We start from the raw sequence: 11,882 nt of genomic DNA on the forward strand, positions 1-11,882 counted from the left end.
AGCAATTGGTGCACATAACCAAACATACAGAAAAAAGGAATGCCCGCTTCTCAAGCAACCAAGAATATACATTCACGTGTCTGGGGGCCCATCATAGTAGAGTATGGTCATGTCTGGGGGCCCCTTATAGTAGAGTATGGTCATGTCTGGGGGCCCATCATAGTAGAGTATGGTCATGTCTGGGGGCCCCTTATAGTAGAGTATGGTCATGTCTGGGGGCCCCTTATAGTAGAGTGTGTTCATGTCTAGGTGCCCATCATAGTAGAGTATGTTCATGTCTAGGTGCCCCTCATAGTAGAGTGTGTTCATGTCTAGGTGCCCATCATAGTAGAGTATGGTCATGTCTAGGGGCCCCTCATAGTAGAGTATGGTCATGTCTGGGCGCCCATCATAGTAGAGTATGGTCATGTCTAGGGGCCCCTCATAGTAGAGTATGGTCATGTCTAGGGGCCCCTCATAGTAGAGTATGGTCATGTCTAGGGGCCCCTCATAGTAGAGTATGGTCATGTCTAGGGGCCCCTCATAGTAGAGTACGGTCATGTCTGGGGGCCCCTCATAGTAGAGTATGGTCATGTCTGGGGGCCCCTCATAGTAGAGTATGGTCATGTCTAGGGGCCCCTCATAGTAGAGTATGGTCATGTCTGGAGGCCCTACAGTATGGACGTGCACGAGCGCCAAACACAAGACAAGCACAAGTTAACCTAACGTAGCAGACGTAAAAGAAGCACCTGAAACTAGATCCCCAACAAACTGGTCTTGACGAGAAGAAATATATTGATGGGGGGGGGGGGGGTCCTCTTCTGCACTGTTCAACCAATCCAGTAAATGTGTAGGAGGAGTTAAGATGGAGTGTCACCTCGTTAATGTCCAAAAGAGGAAGTCGAGTCATAGGCTCTCTTTCCATGCCCCCTGACAACCGGAATGTCCACAAGGTGGTAAAAACACTGGAAATGAATCCACAGATTCAAATAAATGATTCTAGAATAGTAAACTGACGCACTTGGTAGCAGTATGGGGAGCAATGATACACATTTATACAACCTTAAAATCTCTAGAAAAGTAGGATCAAGCCGTATTTAATTCAAGACCACACGAGGGAGAGCAGGCCTTGAGCTTTTACGCGAGTGTGATGGCCACAGGTAAGAAAGCCCCAACTAGTTGCTCCTACCCTCTACTTTTTTGAACATTTTGTTAAAAATCGCGCAACATTTCAGCGCCCTGCTACTCATGCCAGGAATATAGTACGTTCATATGGTTAGAATGTGTGGATAGGAAACCCTCGGACGTTTTTAAAACTGGTTAAATCACGACTGTGGCTATAACATAACGTGCGTTACATCGGAAAGCGCAGGAAAACCTGATCACAGAAAATGGAAATAAATATCCTTGCGCCACTTCCAGCAATTGTTAATAGTGAGCCGAATTAGATAAGACCAAGCATTCAACTCCCACAGCATCCCCATGTTGTCTAGAGTCTTGTGAATTGAATCATCTTTGATTCTTGGTTGAACCGAAACAGGGGCACCACTTACCTCCAGTCTCCGCCCAGATCATTCTGGAAGAGCTCTCTCGTGAAATTTTTTCCAAGACGACAGCTAATGATTTTTACATCGCCTACGGATGATTTTTATCGCTTATTAACGTTTACTAATACCTAAAGTAGCATTACAAACGTATTTCGAAGTGTTTTGTGAAAGTTTATCGTCTACTTTTTGAATTTTAAAAAATGACGTTACGTTGTGAAATCGCTGTTTTTTTCGTTTATCACACAGTCTACATATAACGATATCTTGGCTTTATATGGCCCGATTTAATCGAAATAAAGACCCAATAGTGTTTATGGGACATCTAGGAGTGCCAACAAAGAAGATGGTGAAAGGTAATGACTGTTTTCTATTTTATTGTGCGGTTTGTGTAACGCCGAAATGCTAATTATTTTGTTTACGTCCCCTGCTGTGCTTTTGTGTTGTAGTGTATTGGTGCATGCTATCAGATAATAGCTTCTCATGCTGTCGCCGAAAAGCATTTTAAAAATCTGACTTGTTGCCTGGATTCACAATGAGTGTAGCTTTAATTTGATACCCTGCATGTGTATTTTAATGAACTTTTGAGTTTTAACTAATACTATTAGCATTTAGCGTAGCGCATTTGCATTTCCAGAGCTCTAGTTGGGACGCAAGCGTCCCAAGTAGAAGCAAGAGGTTAAGCCTGTGCTATCACAATAATTAGCAATCAATATCTCAAATAAGTGAATAACTAAATAATAATAGACATTAGACTCTACATTTGCAGTGAGAACAACCAGGCTAGATATTATATTATACTCCACTGTACCACTGTCTACAGGTCAATCATTCCCCGGGTCAGACAGGTGCAGCCAGCTAATCTCTGTCAACACGCCTCAGGTCTGCCCTGTCCATAGAACTCTCATTAAGGCTACCTAGAACACACACCTGGTGCGATGGGGACACGCCCCACTGTGCTAGACATTCAGCTGTAACCGGTAGTGATGTGAAATCTGTGGTCATTTACTGCACTGTGAAAGAGGCAGTAGAAGAGGTGTTGCGTTGTCAGGAGACACACAATTACGTTGTGCACGTTTTTGTCTCACACTTTTGAGCAAATTAAAAGTTGTAGAACTGACCTATAGAATGCACATAGTTGCTAGGCAATTTTCTTAATTTCAGTATGATGCGTTTCCTGAAGTACAGGTATTTTCACCAACAGAGTTTTCTCTTGTCGTCATAAAGTTGTGGCATCCACTTTGATTTACACTCAGAGATGCATGTCCCTTCCAGTCCCACCACCACATCAAACTGATAGAGAATGAATGGATGAATGAATGAATAAATGAATGGTTGAATGAATGGTTGAATGAATGGATGGTTGAATGAATGAATGAATGAATGAATGGATGGTTGAATGAATGGTTAAATGAATGAATGAATGGTTGAATGAATGAATGGTTGAATGAATGGATGGTTGAATGAATGAATGGTTAAATGAGTTCGAGTCCCAAATAGCACCCTTTAGTCAAAAGTAGTGCACTATATAGGGAAAAAGGGCGACCGTTTAGGATACACTCATGGTTTCAACAGAGCCTCACATTAATGGCTGATGAGAGACGGGGGCTGTGTGACAGAATGGGGTTGTAGGATTCCTGTCAACTAGCAACAAAACAAAAAGCCATGGGACACCTGCGTCCCCAAAATATATCTTCTGATTAATAGCAGTGCATTAGGAAGGTAACAGGCTGCCGTTTGGGACGCAGGCTTTCTATTCCTCTCAGTGGCATAGCTGATATGAGGATGAGGGCTGCCTGGTTCCTCTCAGTGGCAGTAGCATAGCTGATATGAGGATGAGGGCTGCCTGGTTCCTCTCAGTGGCAGTAGCATAGCTGATATGAGGATGAGGGCTGTCTGTTTGCTTATATAACAAATCACCATCCACGGCAACACCAGCACATACAGGGATCCATCAACAGCAACACCAGCACATACAGGGATCCATCCACGGCAACACCAGCACATACAGGGATCCATCCACGGCAACACCAGCACATACAGGGATCCAGCAACAGGCTCAAAAGAGCCAGAAACAAAGAACAGTCTGAGATATGGCTTTTTCTTTGCAACTCTGCCTAGAAGACCAGCATCCCGGAGATGCCTCTACTGTTGACATCTAGGCAGAGTTGCAAAGAAAAAGCCATATCTCTGACTGTTCTTTGTTGCTGGCCATTTTGAGACTTTAAACAAACCCACAAATGCTGATGCTCCAGATACTCAACTAGAATAAAGAAGGCCAGTTTTATTGCTTCTTTAATCAACACAACAGTTTTCAGATGTGCTAACATAATAGCAAAAGGGTTTTCTAATGATCAATTAGTCTTTTAAAATGATACATTTGGATTAGCTGACACAACGTGCCATTGGAACACAGGAGTGATGGTTGCTGATAATGGGCCTCTGTAGCCTATGCAGATATTCCATTAAAAAAAACAGCATTTTCTAGCTGCAATAGTCATTTGCAACATTAACAATGTCTACACTGTATTTCTGATCAATTTGTTATTTTAATGGACAAAAAATGGGCTTTTATTTAAAAAAACAAGGACATTTCTAAGTGACTCCAAACTTTTGAAAAGTAATGTATATGTAACGGATGTGAAATGGCTAGCTAGTTAGCGGTGGTGCTAATAGCTTTTAAATCGGTGACGTCACTTGCTTTGAGACCTTTGAAGTAGTGGTTCCCCCTTGCTCTGCAAGAGCCGTGGCTTTTGTGGAGCGATGGGTAACGATGCTTCGTGGCTGTCAGTTGGTGATGTGTGCAGAGGGTCCCGGGTCGGGGCGAGGGAACGGACTAAAGTTAGACTGCTACATATATACAATTGAAGTCAGAAGTTTACAGACACTCAGGTTGGTCATTAAAACTCGTTTTTCAACCTCTCCACAAATTTCTTGTTAACAACTATAGTTTTAGCAAGTCGGTTAGGACATCTACTTTGTGCATGACACAATTAATTTTTCCAACAATCGTTTACAGACAGATTATTTCACTTATAATTCACAGTATCACAATTCCAGTGGGTCAGAAGTTTACATACACCAATTGACTGTGCCTTTAAACAGTTTGGAAAATTGCAGAAAATGATGTCATGGCTTTAGAAGCTTCTGATAGGCTAATTGACATAATTTGAGTCAATTGGAAGTGTACATGTGGATGTATTTCAAAGCCTACCTTCAAACTCAGTGCCTCTTTGCTTGACATCATGGGAAAAACAGAAGAAATCAGCCAAGACCTCAGATTTTTTTTTTTTAGACCTCCTCAAGTCTGGTTCATCCTTGGAAGCAATTCCAAAATTCCTGATGGTACCAAGTTCATCTGTACAAACAATAGTACGCAAGTATAAACACCATGGGTCCACACAGCCGTCATACCGCTCAGGAATGAGACCCGTTTTGTCTCCTAGAGATGAACGTACTTTGGTGCGAAAAGTGCAAATCAATCACAGAACAACAGCAAAGGACCTTGTGAAGATGCTGGAGGAAAAAGGTACAAAAGTATCTATATCCACAGTTAAACGAGTCCTATATTGACATAACCTGAAAGGCCGCTCAGCAAGGAAGAAGCCACTGCTCTAAAACAGCCATAAAAAAAGCCAGGCTATGGTTTGCAACTACACATGGGGACAAAGATCGTACTTTTTGGAGACATGTCCTCTGGTCTAATGAAATGTTTGGCCATAATGACCATCGTTTTGTTTGGAGGAAAAAGGGAGAGGCTTGCAAGCCGAAGAACACCATTCCAACCGTGAAGCACGGGGGTGGCAGAATCATGTTGTGGGGGTGCTTTGCTGCAAGAGAGACTGTTGCACTTCACAAAATAGATGGCATCATGTGGGAGGAAAATTATGTGGATATATTGAAGCAACATCTCAAGACATCAGTCAAGAAGTTAAAGCTTAATCTCTAATGGGTCTTCCAAATGGACAATGATCCCAAGCATACTTCCAAAGTTGTGGCAAAATGGCTTATGGACAACAAAGTAAAGGTATTGGAGTGGCCATCACAAAGCCCTGACCTCAATCCAATTGCAAATTTGTGGGCAGATCTGAAAAAGTGTGTGCAAGCAAGGAGGCCAACAAACATGACTCCGTTACACCAGCTCTGTCAGGAGGAATGGGCCAAAATTTACCAAACTTATTGTGGGAAGCTTGTGGAAGGCTATCCAAAATGTTTGACCCAAATTAAACAATTTAAAGGCAATACTACCAAATACTAATTGAGTGTATGTACACTTCTGACCGACTGGGAATGTGATGAAAGAAATAAAAGCTGAAATAAATCACTCTCCACTATTATTCTGACATTTCACATTCTTAAAATAAAGTGGTGATCCTAACTGACCTAAAACGGGGAATTTGAACTAGGATTAAATGTCAGGAATTGAGAAAAAATTAGTTTAAAAGTACATAAACATTTTTTTTTAACCTTTATTTAACTAGGCAAGTCAGTTAAGAACAAATTCTTATTTTCAATGACAGCCTAGGAACAGTGGGTTAACTGCCTGTTCAGGGGCAGAACGACAGATTTTGTACCTTGTCAGCTAAGGGGTTTGAACTTGCAACCTTCCGGTTACTAGCCCAACGCTCTAACCACTAGGCTACCCTGCCGCCCCTACACTCTAACCACTAGGCTACCCTGCCGCCCCTACACTCTAACCACTAGGCTACCCTGCCGCCACTACACTCTAACCACTAGGCTACCCTGCCGCCTCTACACTCTAACCACTAGGCTACCCTGCCCCCCCAACACTCTAACCACTAGGCTACCCTGCCCCCTCTACACTCTAACCACTAGGCTACCCTGCCACCTCTACACTCTAACCACTAGGCTACCCTGCCACCTCTACACTCTAACCACTAGGCTACCCTGCCACCTCTACACTCTAACCACTAGGCTACCCTGCCACCTCTACACTCTAACCACTAGGCTACCCTGCCACCTCTACACTCTAACCACTAGGCTACCCTGCCACCTCTACACTCTAACCACTAGGCTACCCTGCCGCCCCATTAAAGGCTTAACGAGTCATGACAAAAGCTGCCAGTGACCGTATGATCCGTAATGCCAATACAACGTAGCTCTTATACGGGAAGGATTTGCTCTGTAGAAAACAGAACAGAACAGGGCTCCGGGCAGCCGAGCGGAAATGGAGGAAAACTCGCCTCCCTGCGGACCTGGCATCCTTTCACTCCCTCCTCTCTACATTTTCCTCCTCTGTCTCTGCTGCTAAAGCCACTTTCTACCACTCTAAATTCCAAGCATCTGCCTCTAACCCTAGGAAGCTCTTTGCCACCTTCTCCTCCCTCTTGAATCCTCCTCCCCCTCCTCCCTCTCTGCAGATGACTTCGTCAACCATTTTGAAAAGAAGGTCGACGACATCCGATCCTCGTTTGCTAAGTCAAACGACACCGCTGGTTCTGCTCACACTGCCCTACCCTGTGCTCTGACCTCTTTCTCCCCTCTCTCTCCAGATGACATCTCGCGTCTTGTGACGGCCGGCCGCCCAACAACCTGCCCGCTTGACCCTATCCCCTCCTCTCTTCTCCAGACCATCTCCGGTGACCTTCTCCCTTACCTCACCTCGCTCATCAACTCATCCCTGACCGCTGGCTCGTCCCTCCTGTCTTCAAGAGAGCGAGAGTTGCACCCCTTCTGAAAAAACCTACACTCGATCCCTCCGATGTCAACAACTACAGACCAGTATCCCTTCTTTCTTTTCTCTCCAAAACTCTTGAACGTGCCGTCCTTGGCCAGCTCTCCCGCTATCTCTCTCAGAATGACCTTCTTGATCCAAATCAGTCAGGTTTCAAGACTAGTCATTCAACTGAGACTGCTCTTCTCTGTATCACGGAGGCGCTCCGCACTGCTAAAGCTAACTCTCTCTCCTCTGCTCTCATCCTTCTAGACCTATCGGCTGCCTTCGATACTGTGAACCATCAGATCCTCCTCTCCACCCTCTCCGAGTTGGGCATCTCCGGCGCGGCCCACGCTTGATTGCGTCCTACCTGACAGGTCGCTCCTACCAGGTGGCGTGGCGAGAATCCGTCTCCTCACCACGTGCTCTCACCACTGGTGTCCCCCAGGGCTCTGTTCTAGGCCCTCTCCTATTCTCGCTATACACCAAGTCACTTGGCTCTGTCATACCTCACATGGTCTCTCCTATCATTGCTATGCAGACGACACACAATTAATCTTCTCCTTTCCCCTTCTGACGACCAGGTGGCGAATCGCATCTCTGCATGTCTGGCAGACATATCAGTGTGGATGACGGATCATCACCTCAAGCTGAACCTCGGCAAGACGGAGCTGCTCTTCCTCCCGGGAAGGACTGCCCGTTCCATGATCTCGCCATCACGGTTGACAACTCCATTGTGTCCTCGTCCCAGAGCGCTAAGAACCTTGGCGTGATCCTGGACAACACCCTGTCGTTCTCAAATAACATCAAGGCGGTGGCCCGTTCCTGTAGGTTCATGCTCTACAACATCCGCAGAGTACGACCATGCCTCACACAGGAAGCGGCGCAGGTCCTAATCCAGGCACTTGTCATCTCCCGTCTGGATTACTGCAACTCGCTGTTGGCTGGGCTCCTGCCTGTGCCATTAAACCCCTACAACTCATCCAGAACGCCGCAGCCCGTCTGGTGTTCAACCTTCCCAAGTTCTCTCACGTCACCCCGCTCCTCCGCTCTCTCCACTGGCTTCCAGTTGAAGCTCGCATCCGCTACAAGACCATGGTGCTTGCCTACGGAGCTGTGAGGGGAACGGCACCTCACTACCTCCAGGCTCTGATCAGGCCCTACACCCAAACAAGGGCACTGCGTTCATCCACCTCTGGCCTGCTCGCCTCCCTACCACTGAGGAAGTACAGTTCCCGCTCAGCCCAGTCAAAACTGTTCGCTGCTCTGGCCCCCCAATGGTGGAACAAACTCCCTCACGACGCCAGGACAGCGGAGTCAATCACCACCTTCCGGAGACACCTGAAACCCCACCTCTTTAAGGAATACCTAGGATAGGATAAAGTAATCCTTCTCCCCCCCCCCCCTTAAAAGACCTAGATGCACTATTGTAAAGTGGCTGTTCCACTGGATGTCATAAGGTGAAAGCACCAATTTGTAAGTCGCTCTGGATAAGAGCGTCTGCTAAATGACTTAAATGTAATGTAAATGTAAATGTAAAACATTGAGATGTATCTGTCCACCGTCAGAGATACATTCTACAGTCGTGGCCAAAAGTTTTGAGAATGACACAAATATACATTTTCACAAAGTCTGCCGCCTCAGTTTGTATGATGGCAATTTGCATACACTCCAGAATAATAATGAAGTAATGGAGTAGTTATACTTCAATGCTTCCAGAATCACGTTTTAACAGACCAACAACAATATGCTAATGCTTCCAGAATCACGTTATAACAGACCAACAACAATATGCTAATGCTTCCAGAATCACGTTTTAACAGACCAACAACAATATGCTAATGCTTCCAGAATCACGTTATAACAGACCAACAACAATATGCTAATGCTTCTGGAATCACGTTATAACAGACCAACAACAATATGCTAATGCTTCTGGAATCACGTTATAACAGACCAACAACAATATGCTAATGCTTCCGGAATCACGTTATAACAGACCAACAACAATATGCTAATGCTTCCAGAATCACGTTATAACAGACCAACAACAATATGCTAATGCTTCTGGAATCACGTTATAACAGACCAACAACAATATGCTAATGCTTCTGGAATCACGTTATAACAGACCAACAACAATATGCTAATGCTTCTGGAATCACGTTATAACAGACCAACAACAATATGCTAATGCTTCTGGAATCACGTTATAACAGACCAACAACAATATGCTAATGCTTCCAGAATCACGTTATAACAGACCAACAACAATATGCTAATGCTTCTGGAATCACGTTTTAACAGACCAACAACAATATGCTAATGCTTCTGGAATCACCTTTTAACAGACCAACAACAATATGCTAATGCTTCCAGAATCACGTTATAACAGACCAACAACAATATGCTAATGCTTCCAGAATCACGTTATAACAGACCAACAACAATATGCTAATGCTTCTGGAATCACGTTATAACAGACCAACAACAATATGCTAATGCTTCTGGAATCACGTTATAACAGACCAACAACAATATGCTAATGCTTCCAGAATCACGTTATAACAGACCAACAACAATATGCTAATGCTTCCAGAATCACGTTATAACAGACCAACAACAATATGCTAATGCTTCTGGAATCACGTTTTAACAGACCAACAACAATATGCTAATGCTTCCAGAATCACGTTATAACAGACCAACAACAATATGCTAATGCTTCCAGAATCACGTTATAACAGACCAACAACAATATGCTAATGCTTCCAGAATCACGTTATAACAGACCAACAACAATATGCTAATGCTTCTGGAATCACGTTATAACAGACCAACAACAATATGCTAATGCTTCCGGAATCACGTTATAACAGACCAACAACAATATGCTAATGCTTCCAGAATCACGTTATAACAGACCAACAACAATATGCTAATGCTTCTGGAATCACGTTATAACAGACCAACAACAATATGCTAATGCTTCTGGAATCACGTTATAACAGACCAACAACAATATGCTAATGCTTCTGGAATCACGTTATAACAGACCAACAACAATATGCTAATGCTTCTGGAATCACGTTATAACAGACCAACAACAATATGCTAATGCTTCCAGAATCACGTTATAACAGACCAACAACAATATGCTAATGCTTCTGGAATCACGTTTTAACAGACCAACAACAATATGCTAATGCTTCTGGAATCACCTTTTAACAGACCAACAACAATATGCTAATGCTTCCAGAATCACGTTATAACAGACCAACAACAATATGCTAATGCTTCCAGAATCACGTTATAACAGACCAACAACAATATGCTAATGCTTCTGGAATCACGTTATAACAGACCAACAACAATATGCTAATGCTTCTGGAATCACGTTATAACAGACCAACAACAATATGCTAATGCTTCCGGAATCACGTTATAACAGACCAACAACAATATGCTAATGCTTCTGGAATCACGTTTTAACAGACCAACAACAATATGCTAATGCTTCTGGAATCACCTTTTAACAGACCAACAACAATATGCTAATGCTTCCAGAATCACGTTATAACAGACCAACAACAATATGCTAATGCTTCCAGAATCACGTTATAACAGACCAACAACAATATGCTAATGCTTCTGGAATCACGTTATAACAGACCAACAACAATATGCTAATGCTTCTGGAATCACGTTATAACAGACCAACAACAATATGCTAATGCTTCCAGAATCACGTTATAACAGACCAACAACAATATGCTAATGCTTCTGGAATCACGTTATAACAGACCAACAACAATATGCTAATGCTTCCGGAATCACGTTATAACAGACCAACAACAATATGCTAATGCTTCCGGAATCACCTTTTAACAGACCAACAACAATATGCTAATGCTTCTGGAATCACCTTTTAACAGACCAACAACAATATGCTAATGCTTCCAGAATCACCTTTTAACAGACCAACAACAATATGCTAATGCTTCCAGAATCACGTTATAACAGACCAACAACAATATGCTAATGCTTCCAGAATCACGTTATAACAGACCAACAACAATATGCTAATGCTTCTGGAATCACGTTATAACAGACCAACAACAATATGCTAATGCTTCTGGAATCACGTTATAACAGACCAACAACAATATGCTAATGCTTCCGGAATCACCTTTTAACAGACCAATAACAATATGCTAATGCTTCTGGAATCACGTTATAACAGACCAACAACAATATGCTAATGCTTCTGGAATCACGTTATAACAGACCAACAACAATATGCTAATGCTTCTGGAATCACGTTATAACAGACCAACAACAATATGCTAATGCTTCTGGAATCACGTTTTAACAGACCAACAACAATATGCTAATGCTTCTGGAATCACGTTTTAACAGACCAACAACAATATGCTAAATGATTTCCAAATAAAACTTTTCTCTCCATGTCATGTGCTCATGCTCTGCTTCAGTGGGTAATGAACTGTTGGTTGGCTTGTATCTCTCTCTCTGTGTGTGTGTGTGTGTGTGTGTGTGTGTGTGTGTGTGTGTGTGTGTGTGTGTGTGTGTGTGTGTACAGCTTGTTCTTAGCTGTCATAAGCTAAAAAAATCATGGCCACATGTTTAATGGTGCGACAAGTCCTGTTCAGAGCTGTACCAGT

This window comes from Oncorhynchus nerka, linkage group LG6 (assembly GCF_034236695.1).
Source record: "Oncorhynchus nerka isolate Pitt River linkage group LG6, Oner_Uvic_2.0, whole genome shotgun sequence".
Taxonomy (NCBI): Eukaryota; Metazoa; Chordata; class Actinopteri; order Salmoniformes; family Salmonidae; genus Oncorhynchus; species Oncorhynchus nerka.